Here is a 20,067-nt window from a genome sequence, read left to right as displayed (position 1 = left end):
ATGTCTCAGAAAAGAATTGCATATTAAATTTTTTTGGGGGGATTGCTTTTTGAGATTATTCTGAACTGCTAGATAATGCCACCCTCCCCACTGCTTATGTAGAAATTATTTAATAAAATCAAAATGCATTTCTGTGTTAGAACCTTTGGTTTCTGTTAACAAATTTATCTATTCTGGGATGAATAGGGGCATGTGATTAGTCATTGTATAATGAAGTCAAGCATCATTCTTGCAATCTGATGAATTACCATCTTTATTAACACTTTGTTAATGTGTGGGGGGGCCTTCACTGCTACATTTCAGGATGGACTCCCTGCACAACACTCCTGATTCTGTTTATTATTGTGCAAAATACCAATCATGCATTTTGCATATATCAAAGGAAAGGATAGAAGGCAAAAAAAGGAAAAAAAGAACCCTCCATAGTTAATACAGGAGAGATATATGTGAAACATACTGAAATGCTATGCACATAGTTAAATACTTGCTGATTAAAAATTATTCTAAAAACACATATTATCATCAGGAGATTAACAACTTCTCTAAAGCTAACTAACCTATTTAGCAATCCTAAATTTCATTTAATAAATTGTACTTGCTAATAAAACTATAATTTTAGTGACAAAGATATTATCTTCAGTACCAGCATGCAGGAGATCAAGATGTTGAGTTCGTAAGTCAGGACAAATTGGAGGAATACTAAGACATGTATCAGTGTTATGCTTTTAAATTGTTAAACTCTTAGTTAGTACATCCAGCCTTTTCTGCACTCTACCTGGATCTAGAAACCGTAATATTCTGCAAGTTTGACCAAAAGTAAGAGCTGCAAAGTAACTGTCCAGAATTAACAACATCAGACTTGCCTTATGCTCTGTTTATAAATCATTGACCCATGGATAAAGGTAAAGGTAAAGGTTCCCCTTGACAATTTTTTTTTGTCCAGTCATGTTCGACTCTAGGGAGCTGTGCTCATCCCCGTTTCCAAGCCATAGAGCCAGCGTTTTGTCCGAAGACAATCTTCCGTGGTCACATGGCCAGTGCGACTTAGACACGGAACACTGTTACCTTCCCACCGAGGTGGTCCCTATTTATCTACATGCGTTTGCATGCTTTCGAACCGCTAGGTTGGTGGGAGCTGGGACAAGCGACGGGAGCTCACTCCGTCGCGTGGATTCGATCTTACGACTGCTTGGTCTTCTGACCCTGCAGCACAGGCTTCTGCTGTTTAGCCCACAGCGCCACCACGTCCAAACCCATGGATAGTTCTATGGATATGGACAATTGGTAGACAAAGTAACTATTCAGAAGGTATGAAGCATGGTTGGATGTGGACTTTTAGACTGATATTCTAATTGATGTTTTGCAGTGAATTTTCTGACCCTCAATCACTTTTCTTCTCATGAAGACCTTCCAATATGAATCGGTTTGTTTAGAAACCAGTGATATGTTTTCTCTACTCCTCTGAAGCATTGTGTCAGTATTGATGGATTCCAGGACTCTCTTATCACTGCTAGGTGATGTTCTGAAAGATAGCAATAGGGGTGAAGAATAAAAATAAGGGAAGTTTCTAAAAAGACTTCAGCACACAGGAAATTTTAAAAAGAAAGGGGGGGAAATCACCTCAGCATACTTATTACTTTGCAAAGAATCAGACGCCCTCAAATTATCTCTTTTTATAAGAAACCCAGGCTGATCGTATAAGAGTCACAGTCAAGTAATTTTAAATAAATATTCAGGTAGATGGAGCGTTTAGCTTTGAGAATGGCCTTTTGTATACTTGGTTAAAGAATTACATTTCCAAAAATCTCCCTTTTCAGAGCATGTAGGTTTTAAATCTTCCTATTAATCTCAATCAATTTGGATTTATAACGAAGAGATAAACTGTAATTATAAAGTGAGTTGGTGTTATTGAATCAATTCACAGGCCAGTGCCTAAGGTTCCAGCTGCATTATCAAAATGGAGTGCCTGACACTTGAATTTCCAGACGCCGTGAAACGGTGTCTCAGAAGGACAACAAAGGAATAGGAAAGTAGGGTGTTTGCTGCAACTGAACTGAATGCAAATGACATCTCCCATTCATTTCATTTGCAGCAATCTGTCACCTTTTCATTTCACTCTCCCACAAAAGTCGGGGAATAATATGGGAAATAGTAATGATAAAACGGACAAAATCTGACCATTAAAATGTTTACCATTCCAGCATGGTGCTTGCAGATGTTACAAAATTGAAACGGGAAGGGTGTTAGATTTGCTGCTGGTTTCTATTCATTTGAATGGCAGCAGCCTAGGATTCTGCTTTATGGTTCCATGTAGAGGGTCAATCTGTTATCTCTCTCTTTCTCTCCTTCCTTTCCCCCATCCCTTTTAAGGACCAAATAGCATTTTTGTGAAGTTTATATCCCTGCAGTATGATGAAGTATAAAAAAAGGCTAGGATACTGAATTTCTTGCAGAAACCCGGTTTATGTTTAAGAGGCATACAATTGAGCTTGGAAATATTACCTGGGATTTTAGTGTTTGGGAGCCTGATGGCTTTTTAAAATTCTGGTAGGACAGATGTCTAAACTATACCAATAAGGCCTCACATTATCTCGGTGTACAATAAGTAGTTTGTCTATCCACAAAGAAATGGTGGGGTGCAGTGATAAAGGAATTTATGTGAATGCATCCAATCTTGTATAATGGTTATACTGAAAGACTTGGATTAAGGAGAACGAGGCCAAATCCCAAGTCTCATATCTCATGATGATGCAACAAGTGTGGAGTCTCCCTCTTGAGACATTATTTTAACACTGATCCTGACATCTGGCCAAGAGATGTTTGGAGTTTTCTGTTCCCTATGCCCTCACATCCTGTCATGTCCAGCCCACAGCTTGGGATGTCACTTTTTTAAATAGAGGGACTTGTTCCATTTCTCACATTCCTCTTTTGGAATACTGTATCAGCATGGTGTTAACAGTTATTTTTACCCCACTGCAAATGTTGTTCATTCTGTTGCTCAGTACTAATGTGCTACTATGATTCTTACTGGTCCAGCCATTGCAAAATATATGCTGCTTACCTGCTCTCTCAAGGAAGTCTTTCTCTTTTTGGCTCCTATACTTGCCCACTGTTGCTCCTTCTTATATCTTTTCACACCTGCTTTTGCACAGTCTTACCTGCACCCCTTCATATAGTCTTATCTGTACTTCCTTGCACAAATGTATCCAGCCATTCTTGCTTTTTCTTTCCGGCTCCCACTCTCACTTGTATGCCTCTTCTGTCTCTCATATGCGCACATGTTCTCTTGGTGTGCGCGCACTCACTCTCTTTCTACAAGTGTGTCTGTCTCCTTTTGCTCTCTGTTTACATCCTCCTGTCCACACGTTCCAGCATGTGTCAGCTCAGCACCCATTCTCTCTCTTGGGCACTTTCTTGTGTGCATCTCTACCCATTCATGCCCTACTTCTTTCTAACAATTCCAAATGTTTAAAAATGACTTACTTCCCATGACTGTCCCAACCTGAAGAAAGGTACAGCAGGACTCAAAATGTTTGGCTGTTTGCCTGTTTTTAGATTTTTGTACAAAGGGCCAGTAAATTATAGTCTCACAACCTAACTCAAAACTTGGAAGTAATTAGTGACAAGACCTGCACCTCCTGCAATTATTTACTTATTGGTGACAAGTAAAGTCCTAGGATTTCTAAATTGTGAGCCGCCCAGAGTAGACTATGTCTAGATGGGCGGCATATAAATGCAATAAATAAATAAATAAATAAATAAATAAATAAATAAATAAATAAATAAATAAATAAATAAATAAATAAATAAATATGCAGGGTTCAATTCCAAGCTGCCCCCCACAGATGCCAAAAACCACAGATAAGCAAACTATATATAGCATAGTCTCTGGTTCTCTCTAGTGACCAATTCTGACAATACAACTTGGTAACACAATTTTTCTGCAATTTTTTTATTTAATATTTTCAGGCAGCAGATAACTGAAACTGGAGGTTCTGATCCTCCAGATATAGAGTCCTACTATTGTTACAAAGCTACAGTAAAAATAAGTAGTTACAGGACTGTTTTAGGTGTAATAACTAGTAGCATTCTTAATTACTTTCAAATATGATTTTAAAAGTGATGTTAAGGCATTTTTCAGGTTTTGTACCATTGTCTTGCCAGTGGCAAAGCAAATATTCTGTGCACCTGTTGGGACTTGTGAAAGGCTCACCACCAACCCATGGTGAGGTGTCCCCAGGTTCTGCACTTCAACCTTGTGCAATGAGAAGATAAATGAATTGACAGTCGGTGCTTCACTCGTTATCTTGTTCCAAATGGCACAGTGGGCCCTAAGACGTGAACTTGCTGGCTTTCTCCCCAGTACCTTCCTCTCCTTCCTGGCTTTTGGTGTGTAGACAAAGCTTGAGCACAACATACATTAAAAACATATTTGCATAGAGTTGGAGAGACCTGATATTAGTTGGAAAAGGGCAGAGATGGGTGAAATCCATTTCATATATAAAAATCTAACTTTCTATTCCTTCATATCTGCTCATCCTGAGATTGTCTTCCTGCTTGGAGTGAGGATAACAGTTTACATGCTTTAACCAGCACCCTGAGAACTATGAACCCTGAAGTACTTCCACTTCCAACTCTATAAAAAACCCAAGCCTTTGTTTAATATTTCTCTAAGGAAATCACTGCCTAGAGTTATTTTTGAAGAGATACAAAGAGTTGGAGAAAGACAGTCTGACACCCATAAGAATCATTCAGATAGTAGATTTGTTGTTGTCTGCTTTCAAATCATCTGATATGGTGACCTTGTTAATGTCATCAACAGCTCTGTTCAGGTCCTATAAACTTGATTTTTGTCCTGTCAGCCTTCTTAACTGTCCAGCTTTCACATCCAAAAGTAGTGACTGGGAATACAGGAGCATGGATGATCTTGGTCTTGGTCTCCATTCACACATCCTTGCATTTGTTGATCACGCTGCAAAAACACCCAGAACAGTTTTTAAAAAGCAGAAAACAGCACCTTACCTTACCAGGCAGCCCGAAGCCTCCATGCAAACACACACACACGCTCACGCAGAAGCGAGGCAGTCCCAAGCCTCCTCCGATGCACACACACTAAATTTTGGGGTGAAAGAGCTACAAAGAAGCAGCCTTGTTGCCACCTAGAGTTAGAAATTTGAATTCCCCACCTTTTCCCCTGCCTTTTTTTGTTCGTAAGTGGAAACTCCAGTCACAAGTAGAAGCAAAATTTTGCAGCCGGAGCTGGTTGTAACTCAAAATGGTCGCAAATAGGGACGTTTGTAAGTCGAGGCACCACTGTAGTTACTTCACACCTTAGCATTTCCTTTTTTGGTGATTGAAAGTTATCTTGAATGTTTCCATTCTGTAGACCAATTTGTTTAGCATATTTTGGGCATCTTTTTAGGACAAACCAGTATCTATAGCTTGAAATAGTTCTATTGGTGTTTCATCTATGCTGGGCATTTATTTCCTCTCAATATTATCAGAGCAGCTTTAACTTTACTTTCTAGAATTACGGGTTCATCATAGGATTCCTCTTCAAAACAACCTGCCACTCTTTTATCTCTTCTGTATATGTCTTCAGTATACCATCCCTTTTTTTAAAATCCTGGTGAGATAGTTTGCTTCCATGTTGGTCTTTCACCATTCCTAATCTAGGCTTACATTTCTCTTTGATTTCTTTGATCTTCTAGAAGAGAACTCTTGTTTTTCTCCTTTTGTTCTTGTCTTTCTTTCCTGCACCAATTATTGTAACAGTTCTCTTTGTCTCTATGAGACACAGAGAACTGTTACTTCTGTCACCCTTTATTTTTGCTTCTCACAAAAATAGTATTTTCTTCTTTTTACAACAGCAATTGCTTTTCTGTATTCTTCCTTAATAATGTATCTAGTTCTCAATCAGCTGAGTATAGTAATACAAAACTGTTATTTATGTGGACTTTAAATTCCTCAGAAATGTTGTTTAAATTATATTTTAGCATTACTATTCTTTTTGTGTTCTTCAGCTTTAATGTTCCATATAAACAGTTCATGACAGTACCACAATCTGCTTCTAGTCTTCTTTTGGCAGAGAGAATACAACTTCTCCATCTCCTGCTTCCAATTACATAGTCTGTTTGCTTTCTGTATTGACTGTCCGATGATGCCTGTATGTACACCTAGAAAACAATGTAGTAATAACTAGAAGCCAACATAGATTTGTCAAGAACAAATCCTTCCAAAATCATTTGATCTCGTTTTTTGATCAGGTCACCTCCATGATAAACAGAGGGGATGCTGTAGATATAGTATATCTTGACTTCAGCAAAGCTTTTGACAATATGCCCCAATATATCCTGATTAGCAAGCTAACTAGGTGTGTGCTGGATAGATCAAGTGTCGAGTGGGTACACAATTGGCTACAGAATCGTACTCAGAGGGTGATGATTAATGGATCCTTCTCTAACTGCGAGGAGGTAACAAGTGAGGTACCCCAAGGCACAGTCCTGGACCCAGTGCTCTTCAATATTTTTATTGATGACTTGGATTAGGGAGTACAGGGAATGCTTGTCAGATTTGCAGATGATACCAAATTGGGTGGAATAGCTAAAACCCTATAAGATGGAAACAAAATTCAAAATGACCTTGATAGAATGGAGCACTGGGCCAAAAGCAACAGAATGAAATTCAACATGGAGAAGTGCAAAGTACTGCACCTCAGAAAAAGAAACCAGTTGCACAGTTACAAGATGGGATATACTTGGCTCAGCAAAACTACAAGCAAGAAGGATCTTGGAATTGTCATAGTTCACAAGCTAAATATGAGCCAACAGTGTGATGTGGCTACAAAAAAGGCAAATGATATTTTAGGCTGCATTAATAGTATAGTTTCTAAATCCTGTGAGGTGCTAGTTCCCCTCTATTCAGCACTGGTCAGGCCTCACCTTGAGTATTGTGTCCAGTTCTGGACACCACACTTCAAGAAAGATGCTAACAAATTGAAATAAGTGCAGAGGAGGGCGACAAGGATGATCAGGGGGGTGGAAACCAAACCTTATGAGGAAAGGCTGAAAGAATTGGGCGTGTTTCACCTTGAGAAAAGAAGACTGAGGCGTGATATGATAGCACTTTTCAAATATTTGAAAGGCTGTCATACAGAGGAGGGGCAAGATCTGTTCTCAATCATCCCAGAGTGCAGGACATGCAATAATGGGCTCAAGTTAAAGGAAGTCAGATTTTGGCTGAATATCAGGAAAAATTTCCTAACTGTTAGAGGAGTACGACAGTGGAACCAGTTACCTCTAGAGTTGGTGAGTGGAGGCATTCAAGAAAAACTTGGATAATCACCTGGCAGATATGCTTTGATTATATTCCTGCATTGAGCAGGTGATTGGACTTGATGGCCTTGTAGGCCCTTTCCAACTTCACTTTTCTATGATTCTCCAGTAGCTGGTTGAGTGCTTTCTAACCCAGAAGTCTCATGTTCCAGCACTACCTCTTCTTTCATTTTGGATTGTTGGGTTTTCCTGGTAAGAAACGTTACCAGTAATTTACCATTGCCTTCTTCTACACAGTAGCAACAAAGGTTAGCTTGAATGCCACTGCCATTGTCTGCAAAGAATTTTCCACCAGTGTTGCATTCAGGAATCACTGCTGCCCAGAAGCTGTCCTTCAGAAGTTTCCCCACCCCCATCACCATTGGAACCATTCATTCCCTTCTACTGATGCAGCTGTTATTCCCAAAAAGGGTGGTTATAACTTAATCTGGTGCTCAGCTTTGGCCATCCTGCCTTGAGTAGTCTTGTTAGGAGTCTAGTGCCATAATGGAGTCTAGCCACCTGATAGCATTGATCTTGGCTTCGTTCACCGCATTAAGGCACGCGTCCAAGGAGGGGGGGGTAGGTTACCTCTATATAAATAATTGTATGTAGCCAATTTGTCTTGTGGTAGGTATCATGCAAGTATGTTATTTTTCCATAGACAGATGGAAATTAAAATCAAGAATGATAAAGAATTGTTATATCTACTGTTTGAGTAAAATTATTTCCCCTTGCCTGTGAAAGAATAAGAAGCATAACTGGTAGTGAATTAACTGAGCTCAGAGACAAACAATATAATGATATGCAATCTTGTTGATCTTTAACTAAATTTAAAATACCCCTGCCACTTTTTTTCTTTACAAAGGACAAAGACTTAGCTCATTTAAAAAAATAACTATGGGCATATCCACAGCAAAGACGGGAGAGAAAACTGTACCTGCATTATTTTCTTTAAATATGTCAGCCTCTGCAGTGTTCATGTTTTCTAAAAAGAATACACACTGAAAAACCCAAGGGTTTCTTTATTTGTCAAGGTTACAGCAATTATACTTATAATCAAAGGGGAAGGTACACAACAGAAAAGCACTAAATTATCATCACATCAAACTGGATAAGGAACATAAATGTAATCTTACTGCTGTATCTCACAACATATTTTATGGGCAGCTAACAGGTTATATCAGGATTATCAATGAAAGCCACTACATAAACTCACTAATGTTTAGCATCAGGAAGATAAGAGATACTGTTTTTTTTTCATTTTCTTTGATTGAGGTTGTCTTGACTTGATGAGGTGCCCTGATGAGAAATTGCCAAGCCCTGTGAGATTCCTCACCTTCAGATGACAGCCATTTTTTTTCACCTCAAGGTCTCCATAATATACATAAACCATCTCTCCGCAGGATTCAAGTCCTTTGCCTCTGAAAAAGAAAATACACACACAACAAGCATCAAATGATTAACCATTGGATTAAGGGGGGGGGGGGGAACACACGTACAAAGAATCCCAAATTCTACTTATCCTTAAATGTCTGCAGCACAGAGCAGGAACCCCCACCATTTCACATGGTCTGTGTCATTTTGCTTTAGAGTGTTATTTGCACAATTTTGCTTACTTCTGCAAAAAAACAAAACAAAACAAAATTCTTGTTGAAAGCACTACAGAACATTCTGCCCTTTCACAAGGTAAATATAATAATGTTGTTGTTTCTTGTCCTTTCCTGTGAGGATGAGACAAACTAGAATTTACACAGGGATTACATGAACTCCTTGTTACAGCAGCTCCGCTGGTTCCAGGCTGAATTCAAAGTGCGGATACTAACCTATAAAACCCTAAATAGCTTGGGTCTGAGCTATCTGAAGGACCACAACTCCCTTTATGAGCCTGCTTGAATGTTAAGATCATCAGGAGAGGCCTTCCTCTTGGTCCCACCACCATCACAAGTGCATGGGGGAGACGCAAGAGAGGGCCTTCTCTATGCTCCCAGACTTTGGAACTCCCCCCACAGGAGACTAGGCTGACCCCCATCTTTATTGTCCTTCCACAAACAGGTGAAGACTTCTCTCTTAAGGTAAGCTTTTCCTGAGTCAATGGCTGCTGAGTGGGATTTTTAAAATGGATTATTGTACCCTACTGCATTGAATGTGTTTTCGTGTTGCTTATGCTTTTTGGTATTGTATTCATTGATCCTTTTAGTATTGTATACTCACTCTTGTTAGCTTTAATTCTGTCTTTTAGTTGTTGTAAGATAGGTACTTTTTCTTTTATTTATTTATTTTATTAGACTTTTAAAGAAGAAAGGTTAAAATATTTTAAATAAATAAAATATTCATTGATCAGTATATATGATGTTTGTTCTTTTATACCTAAAATGGGATATCGTACAGTTCTCTTGAGTGGAGATTTGGCTGTCCCTGTACCCTTCTGCCCTTTTAATAATTAGGTCATCTTGGAATTTAGATATAAATCTCTTTTTCCAGTTTTCCACCCCATTTACAATGAGCAGCTTTAATTTTAAAGCCCAGTTTCAGAAGACAAATAAAGGAAAGAAGGATATGGCCTTAGCTTTCTGTTATTATATAGGCCACTATCCTATTGCTGGTCCCAACCAAGATTAGACCTACTAAATCAATTGCTGAATGGGAAGCCAATAGCTATGTAAATTCCATTGAAATAATTGGTCTACTCGAATTGGGATTAGCAACAGGATACTAGCCATTGTGTGGTAAGGAGTGAAAAATTCCTGCTTCTTGTCCTTACTTTTCTGTGGAGCAGTAGTATCAGGAGTGAGATGACTCCCGAATATAATTTGGTAGGATTGGTAGGACCAGATTATCCATCCACTCAGTTCATGTGAAAAAGTGATTTAGACTAACAATATAATTTTACTTTAAAAAAGCAGGCAGATGGACCCATTAAAAATGCATGCTCCATTCACCTGGGGTATCAGGCTGGCTTACCCAGTGCAGGATAGGATGTGTACTGCATATAATACTGTCTCCAATATCTCGTCCATGCTCTCTGCCCCTAAGATTAGCTTTCTAATCCATCCGCCTACTTCTTCCTGATAGCAGAACTGGAAGCAATATTTTTGTTTAGCCACCCAACAAGACCTGTGCTAGCGGGTATGTGAGTAGACATCAGAACTCTTGCTGCTAGCTAAAGACCTTACTTTCTTCTCTACTCTACAAGGTGAAGACACAAACAGAAAATTATTCAGGAACCATCAGTTTTCAGCTGAAGTTTGTGAGTAAATGTTGCCTTGTGACCACTGTGTTTGGGTTGAGTATGTCACTCTTCCCTGCAAAACCATGAGGCCTTCAGGAGATGGCACAGAGTGATTTCCCATGTATGGAGTGTTTGAAGGAGCAGGCTGTTAATAATGTAGTCATCCTTTTGAATGTGGATCTCCTCAGCTGTACCGTTTTATTGTATCTATAAGGACTAGAGATGAGCATATTTATTTTCTTATACGAATATTCCCACACAGATGGGGATAACGAGGGTCCAACCCCATGGGGCCGGACGGTCCACTCACCAATACATCGTGGATGCCGTGATTCTTCCAATGGCTCTGCAGATCATGATCGGCTAGGCACTCCTGGCAGGAGGTAGGAGGACAAGCCTTGCTGCAAGGTTGAAGAGTGGCTTGCAGATTGCGATCTGCAGAGCCATTGGAAGAATCGCTGTGTCCACGGCAGTGGCGGATTGGTGCGCGGACCGTCCAGCCCCATGAGGCTGGACCCTCGTTATCGCCACCTGTATGGGGATATTCGTATACGAATACCCCCATCTCTAATAAGGACCTTAGCTACTCTTAACATTTTTTTCTTTTCTTTCTCTTCTATTTTTTTATTTTATTGTAGCTGTTACTGAATCAGCATGTATTTATCTGTGTTTTATTGCCTGTTTTTGTATGGAAGCCACCTAGAATGGACTTGTAGCCCAGATAGGTGGGGTATAAATCAAATTAAATAAATAAATAAATACAGTCTAGTGTTGTACTTCTGCTAGATATCAGAATTTCCATCAGCACCCTAAAAATCTGCTTTGGAAAAGCAGGAAACCCTCTGGAGCAGAGTTTTTGGCACCATGGAGGATTGTGGCAGAAGACAGGCGCTTGTTCTTGTTTATTCATGATTTATTTAATATATGCGACCATTGTTTTCCATCTAATCAGTGGCTGTCCCCATTTGATTACTGATAGCAACAATGTGAAAATAACAAATTTTAAAATAGCATTTTCTTAGGAAATGTCGATATAATACAGTGATTTCAGAAGGCTAGGATAGTGGTTCCCAATTTTGAATCCCCAGACATTCACGGACCACAATTCCCAGAAATCCTGGTTAGTATAGCTAGTGGTGAGTTGCAGCCCAAGAACATCTGGGAACCCAAGATTGGGAACCACTAGGATAGGTGATTAAAAGAAATGAAATGTACATTGACTTAAAATTCGATGTCTAAAAACAGTGATGAAGCACATGAACAAGATTTTTTGAATCAGACTAGATGTATGACTTTGGTATAAAACTAGAGGAGGCTCTTCCCCATGTGTTCATTCACCATATATGTACCCATGGTGTAAGATCTCTTCCAATTACACAAGCAAGCCAGCCAGGACATGTAAGGGAAAACATTTGGTATAGGTCTCTAAAGCCCCTGACAACTAGAAAGGTGGCAACTGCTCTCTATGGTATTCAAGAAGCATTTCTTTAAAACCCCGCATTACAGAGCTAGTTGTACTATTGGTTGTTCTGTTGCATTTTGTTCTCTCTAGAATTAACCTCCTTGTGCATGTCCAGTGCCCAATAGCCTTATTTTTCTGTACAGGTTAGCGAGAAAAGATTTGAAAGTCACTGCCAGCATTAGAAAGAAGGTTTAGCCCATGAAGAATCAGCAAGGTTAGTTGCAGGTTGTCAACAAAGATTCACAAGTTCAGCTGCGACAATCCCGTAGAGAGTCCCTCGATGTGTTTGTTCTGCCCTATTAACTGAGGACAGAATTATCTGGTAGTGAAGAACAGAAGGCATCTTTGCTAAAGATCACTATGCAAATGGTTGTTAACCATTGGTGGCCTCCTGCTATCTCTGATGAAGACAAAGATGGTGATTAGCACTTCTGTAGTGCTGGAAAGGCTTGTTTGGGCTGCCTTTTGTTTATTTGTTCAGTACTGCCTGCTCAAATAATAGTTTGTTTTGCTTGCTGTTCTAAGAAGTGCATTGGAAAATAGGCTCATGATGTTATATGCCATAGGTACAACGGAATGCAACTGATTACCTGCATTTTGGGAGCTTTTCTCCCACCATATATCTACAGTCCTTTTTTTTCTGTGTGTTTTCCTTTATTATATTGGAGAGGGGGAAAAAAGGAAAGGACATTTTTTTAAAAAAAGTTTCAGAAACTTTGAAATTACATGGATGTCTCAAACAGTGTAATTGCTCTTTAACTGCATTCTAAAGCTACCGAGGATTGTTTAACAATGTTTGGTGAAAGCAAGAATGCATTATTAAAAGAAAGAAAAATCATAAACACACAATCTGATTCTGTATCCTGTGTTTTGAAGCAAAAACTCTTGTGCACATTTAGCTTCATCAAGGTCATGTCTTTCTTATACAGGCAAAATAAAGCCAATGTACAGCTAAGATTTAAACTGGCACTTGGGAGGGCAACATTCTCTTTGCTGCTGAGCCATGTAATGCACCAGGTGATCTCTCTCTCTCTCTTTCTTTCAGAGGGTTGTTCTGAAGATAAAGCAGGGACGAGAACAGCCATGCACATCACCTTGAGCTCATTGGAAGAAAGGTAGGATATGAATGCAACCAGCATTGGTAGAAATTTGTGATAACTAAGTTTGCAAAGTGTGGCAGGCTGGTAAGTGAAGTTATGGGTATGAAACTGCTGAAATTTTTTTGAGAGTTTGTACACAGTGGAATATAAAAGACCACACAAATCATGAGTACAGTAGTATTCTCTCTTGATACATATGTGTGTGCGGCAGTAGTTAAAAGAATAATCATTTAGACATAGTAAACCTTAAAAATGTTTACTGTATAATATGTTGAAGAATAAATTAACAGTACTTGAAAATTTAACTTGGTATAGATTTAGCTTGTTCTTGACGAACTTATAACACTGGAGTGGCTTGCCAGTTCCTGCTCCAGGTGGATCATGTTTAGTCAAAACTCTCCATTATGACCTGTCTGTCTTGGATGTCCCTGCACGGCATAGCCCATAGCTTCTCTGAATAACTCAATCCCCTTCGCCATGACAAGACAGCAATCCATGAAGGGAATAACAGTTTCATAGCATCCTCTTTTAATAACATACTAAGGCACATAGCAGCAGCCACTCCTAACTGGACACCTGCATATCAACAGAGTTATTAACAGGAAAGCCTCTTGCTAACAGGCAAGTTATCAAATACAGGCAAGCCTCATCCTAACCATCACTCTCTCTTATATCTCTCTTATAACCCTCTAAGCACCTACTGGCTGACACTAGACAGAATTCAACTGGTTAAACATACTGTATTATCTTGTTCAAATATAACTCATTTATTCTTATAAACGCAGAAACATGGGCAGTCATAAAACAGTAAAAATAGTAATAGTAAACTGAATTTAAAAGTAGATACCAACACTTAAAATATTTTTCATGTCATAAAATGTTAATGTAAATCCAATTTACCTTAAAAAGTAACACAAACCAGACAAAGGTTAAAGCTATAATTAATTGTTTAAGCTCATGAACACATTTTGTCATGACAATCTTACTGTTTTATGATCCCTCTGGGATTTATTCATGATCCCATGTGGACATGATGTCCTGCTTGGGAATCAGTGTTGAAGATTATATAAGATTACTTGTTTTAACACTAGTGAAAGTGTCTGGCTTTGTGCAGATTACAATAGCTCCTTGTAGTATGATGTGCAAGAACCTTAAAGCAATTACAGTATATGAGCTGTGGGAGATAAAGCATCTCTGGCTGCTATGAAAGATACCATGAAGGGTATGAGAAGGAAAAAAATGGGGGGGGGGAATAGATAAGTTCCAAGCTGCAAGTTACACCTGAGTCATTTGGGGGGGAAAAGTCAAGTCACCAGTGCAACTTAAGTCCCACTTGACAGTATGTCCTATGACTTGAGTCCCCATCCCAGAAATCCATCAGTTGAAAAAGTGCCAGTTTGCTGAATAACAACTATGCCATGATTACCAACATCTGCCACCTGGTGGCCAAAGTAGTACTGTAGGCTATAAACAAATTTATTTTTATTAAAATGAATCCATTTATTTAATTTTTAAAAGGTCCCTGAAAATACACAGACAGATATATATACCAAATTATTGTTTTCCAATCTTCACAGTAGCTACAGCTTTGGTAGACACACACATGTACACCACACTTATTCAAATGGCACCAACCTTTGCAAGAGATCTCCATAGACCCTCACCCAAATGCTTTTATTCTCTCGCCCTACCTTCTTATTTATTAGGATTTCTCTCTCCTACCATAAAAGCAGAACCGATTTAATGTCCAGCAGAGTGAAAAGTTATGTTTTAGTCAGTATGATAGCTGGTGAAGGTAGGAATTGAGGTCTAGGTGAGACATTTCAATATGTTTCAAATGTTCAGCCTGGAAGCTCTGGGGTGCCCTTTGGGCTCCATGACTGGAAGCAAAATATCTAGGGCTAGCACCAAAGGAAAGGACTATAGGTCATATTTCAGATACTCACTTCATTTCTTTTTCCTTTCTATTTTTTAACCTGTATGTTCCATTTAATCTGTTTTTGAAGCTGCGAAAATGGGTCTCCAGTTATCTCTACTGCACTGTCACTTCTTATCTCATAAGAAATTTATGGTTCCCTATCCTTTCTAATATGATTACCTGAATCATTTACATTTCAGGAACTAACTTCTATATCAGTCATTCTGACTGGGGAGTGATATGATATGCAAAGAATAAAAATGAATGCAAGAATGTTTTATTTAGAAGTCCATTTTTAAACGTTCTGACATTTATTTGCTTGAAATCTTAATGTAATATTTGAAACGATGAGCTGAATGGGGGAGGACTCCTTTGCTGTTGCATAAGGGATTAAAAATCAATTTCCTCAAACATAAAGCATTAAGAAAAATTCTTCACAAGTCATTGAGTTATTCAAATTTACATTCCAACCAGCAACACATTGTGCTGAAATAGTAGGTGATGATTGTCATTTAGTCACTTTTTGGTTAGAAATGAATGTAACACCACTGAAAAAAACATGTTGATACAGGGAGAACACTCTCCTGCCTGCAACTCTTGCATAGGATTTAAAGCACAGAAGTCATTAAAAAATATTCAGAATTCTTTGAAAATGTAAGGATTCAGATGCCATCTGACATGGTCTTAAAGTTCTGCTTTGCTGTGAAGCAAATGAGTTATAAAAACCACTATTGTGGTTAAAGTACATCTTTAGCCATATGGTACCACTCTTACATCTAAGTGCTGTGTAATCATGTTGCCATGAGGCATTAAAAACTGAAATAATGTTAAGGTTTTCATCTGACTTTTTCACCTTTTTTCCTTGCTTCACTGTGGATTCTGTTCACCCAAAATTTTCCACAGTTAAGATCCTGTTTGCAGATATTCATAGCTTGTCATAGCATCCACATGATTAATCACAGGCATTCAATGCATATCATATATCAATGTTTCAAAAGTGTCCTACAAAAAAATTATTTCATCATCCTTTGTGATTTTTTTCCAAAAAAAAAAATCATCTGATTCTCCCATTTTGCAAAGCCTCGAAGAAATGATTCCTGTGCTTTCTATGGCTCATCTGGCAAGTTAAGGAATGGAAGGGTTCTTGCACCGAGCATGTCCTGGCTTGTAGTTTAAGCTTGCACAAAGAGCAAGACCATGTCCATAAATATAATTAAGGAGATCCTTCAGATCAATTCTGTATCCCCGCCCTACCCATGAAGACTAGAGGGGATTCTCAGAGGGAAACCTTATTTTGCATGGTTAGAATTGTGTATGTGCATTGAACTGCTGGATAGCACAGTAATTTAGTTGTCTGGTTGGGAGTTCAATTCTCCACTATGCCTCCTTGACAGTGGCCAGATTTGCTGATTCATAGGGTCTCTTCCAGCTTTGCAGTTCTAAGATGATGATGATGATTCTGTACAGGATGGCACATCAAGACAGAAATCAGTTTTCCAGGGTATCAGACTGTTATACTTCCCAGGAATACAGTGGACCCTCGACTTACAGACGGCCCGACTTACAGACTTTTCGAGTTACAGACTTCTCTGGCCGCAAAATTTAGGTTCAACGTGCAGCCAGAGAATCGACCTACAGATCAGAAAAAAACCAAAATGGAACAAAAATAGAGCAAAAATGGCTGGTTATGGGATTAACCAATTTTCAATGCATTGTAGGTCAATGGAGACTCGACTTACAGACTTTTCGACCTGCAGCCATCGTTCCAATATGGATTAATTCCATAAGTAGAGGGTCCATTGTACCTGTGGACTGAACTGCACCTTTATAAGGCAAAGCTTGAGCTTTGTAACATTAAAAAGCAGGTATGTATGCTAATCCAGTAATGCATTGGCTGCATTAATGTACAGTTTTTCAGCATTCTCTTACTTCAATCTTCAGAAACAAAAACGATTAAGAGAATCAATTTTTTATATTTTTGCAGTACTTTCGAATAGCTCTGGACTGCAGCCTGAAACTGTGTACTTTGGACTCAGAAGGAATTTTATTTCTCAGCTATTTGCTGTAGCTTAATTAGCTCTCACTTACTAGAGTAACACATTGCCAGATATTTGGTGGTAAGAGTTAGCCCAGAGTCCACAAGAATGTGAAATCAGATTAGGAGATATTGGTACTGTATGTTTGCCAAGCAAGTTTAAAAAATAAGTGGGGTTAAGGGTATGTGTAGTGGAGGAAATGAGATGCTCCAGTGGTAATAGCAATGACCTATTGTTATGCAAGTATAACCTAGAAATATGGATGTTTGCAGCCAGACATGGGAAATAAAGAGATAACACACGTTGCTTTGGTGAACCAGGGCCCCAGTTCTATTAAGGATATACTTATGAACAGGTCAACAAGCTCTGTGTGGGAATGTGCTTATACTACATCTGATAGCTATGACAGTTAATTCAGAGCAAACATAATGCAGTCATGGGGAAATACCTTCCTGTCTTTGAGTGGCTCTGGACAATGAGAGAAATACAGCCAAGACAACACTCTAGAACACTTGCATATCCCAGCAGTGGTTCCCAATCTTGGATCCCCAGATGTTCTTGGACTAAAACTCCCAGAAGCTTCATCACTAGTTGTGCTAGCCAGCATTTTTCAGTGCTGTGGTCCAATAATGTATGGGGAGTCAAGGTTGGAAGCTCTGTCCTAGATAAATAATTTGGGAGTCACACTGTCCCACAGAGGAGGCTGTTATTCCACCCTCAGGCCCACAGTCTTAAATTTAGGAATTAAGATCACTGTAAAATCGCTTGTAGATTCTTTCCCAAGCTGTTGCTCTGATTTTTGTTTCCCCTCACAGCCTTACCATTGTGATAACCCAAACTGATATATTGTCAGCATCAGCTGGCTCCCAGAACAAAGTGCAGCTCACAAAAGCTGTACTATATAGGCCAAAATCTTTTTGCTTAGTGTAGTAAATCACACTAGAATAGGCCTATTGATTTCTTATTAACATTATTTATGGACTGTTGGATATAACTTAAAGTAAATACATCCCCTGCCTCTCCAGAGAGAGAGAGACAGAGGGAAAAAGAGAGAGTATACAAAGAGAAGAATTAAAGTAATGGAAGAACAGAACACTTGAAGAGAGTGAAACAATGAAGGAATAAAATAAAGATGGAGGGAGACATAAAAGGGCAACTTAGATGGGAGAAGAAGGAGCAGATCAAGAGAATGGGAAAGAATAAGAGAAGGAAGAGGATGTGTGATGAATTATAATATATTTAAACGGACAAAACAAAATGGAGAGATGCTGCTAGTTCCAGCTCCAGGATTTTCTTTGGCATGCAAGCATTGAGTGTAACTAACAGATAGATATTTGAATAGGTTCCCAAGTGCTGGTGCCATGAAAATAGATTTCGAAGAATTACCGTTTTCCTTTTGAGATAATTAAAGGTGAAAGTAGGCCACTGTTTTAATTTTATCCTGCTGCTGGATGCTTTTACTGTTCTAATTGTAATGATTATTGCATTAAAGGGAGATTGTGTTAACACCCCAATTTATACCTTACAGATCACAATTTTATCATTACACAAAGAAAGATATTTAATAAATTATTGGTTGCAGACATTTTATGTTACGGATATCTCTTACTGTGGATGTTCTGGTGACTGACAAGGGGCTTTGGAAGGGAAATGATTCATTAAAATACCTTACTTGGAAAGGTATTTTTTAGTGATCCCCTGCTGGAGTCATGCTCTGGTTAGCAGCGCTGTACTCATGCTTTAGTGGTTAAATTCAGTCTCTGCCATCTGTATCAACAGTGGCAACAGTGAGATTCTTCAACCTAGGACTGAATAATAGAGCTTGAATCTTTGAATGGCTCTGGACAATGAGAGAAATATGGCCAAGAGAGCACTCTAGAATACTGTTTCATTTTTGCTCCTTATGAAGCATAACACACGGGAGCAATGTGCTTACTACATGTGCCCTTGATGCAGATGCACCTTCTCAATGCATGTTTTGCTTCAGACACAACAATGGAAATGCACAAAGCAGATTATGGGACTTGTCCTCGTCAGATTTCCTTGTAATAAATAAGGATGGGTGAGAAATATCCTTCATTGTATTTTTAAAGATGGATTTACCAGATTCACATCTCTCAGACTGAACATGGAAATGGCCATGATTTGCAGTCAGAAAACCAATCCATTTCCTGGCTTTTGACTGATTCTTTTTTTTAAAGGAGGTGTCGACAACATACACACATGTGCGGAGGAATGGAAAAATACTGCCTACATTTCCAAAATTCAGGACATTTTAGACATGTAGGTACCCTTACAAAGATTTTTGGCTCAATAATAATAATATCTGGCTAAAACTGCCTAGAGTGGTACTATTATTTTCCTCTTTCTGGACACTGTGCCTCTCTTGATGTCACCTAGGATAACGTTCCTTGTTGATTTGTTTGCTCTCTCTCTCTCTCTTGCTCTCTCTCTCATTTTCTCTCCCTGCTGCTACATCACATTATAGTATTTTTTAAAAAATTAGGGGTATAATGGGAAACAATGTTGACTCTTCTTTATCTTGTTCTGTTTTAAGGAAATATATCTACCTACATCTCAATATAAATTAAATTCTTTACAAAACAAACAAACATCCTAGAGAATGTTAGAAAAACAGCCCTGCTTTGTGTTTGGGTGAGAATTGGTTAATGGATGAAGAAAAGGAGCCTGGTTCTAGGATTTTCTCCTGCTTGGCATCTCTTTATCAGTGTTGGTGAGCACAAGAGGATGTTAACTATACACCATATTGGCTGCTCCCATAGTTGTTGTCGACATTCAAGCTCCCCTTTGCTATGTAAAGTTTGATATCTTTTGTCCTGCCGGTAATACAGACATGATATTGTGAAGCAGTATCAGGCCATTTGCTGGCGTTTTGAATCACAGATAGAGAAGTACAATATCCCACATTCATAAACCATATGGTCTTTTTAAGAATTGAATTCCCTGACTTTTAAAACTGAAGTTTAAGTATGCATACACTGCACA

The 20,067-nt window shown here is 38.7% G+C and overlaps 1 long non-coding RNA gene across 2 annotated transcripts; it reads left to right on the top strand.

Moving 5' to 3' along the window:
• The first annotated feature begins 242 nt into the window (after positions 1–242).
• LOC144583243 (uncharacterized) lies at positions 243–19,325 on the top strand. 2 transcript variants are annotated; one of them, XR_013536939.1, is made up of 3 exons: positions 243–9,388; positions 13,053–13,122; positions 19,263–19,325. It is a non-coding gene; the product is annotated as an uncharacterized LOC144583243 (long non-coding RNA). The 2 variants fall into 2 exon arrangements; XR_013536938.1 differs by having other exon boundaries at positions 243–13,122.
• Positions 19,326–20,067: the final 742 nt, after the last annotated feature.

The sequence above is a fragment of the Pogona vitticeps genome, chromosome 5 (assembly GCF_051106095.1).
Source record: "Pogona vitticeps strain Pit_001003342236 chromosome 5, PviZW2.1, whole genome shotgun sequence".
In the NCBI taxonomy this organism is placed as follows: Eukaryota; Metazoa; Chordata; class Lepidosauria; order Squamata; family Agamidae; genus Pogona; species Pogona vitticeps.
Note: the sequence above shows the minus strand (reverse complement) of the source record. Positions and strands in the feature narration are given on the sequence as shown.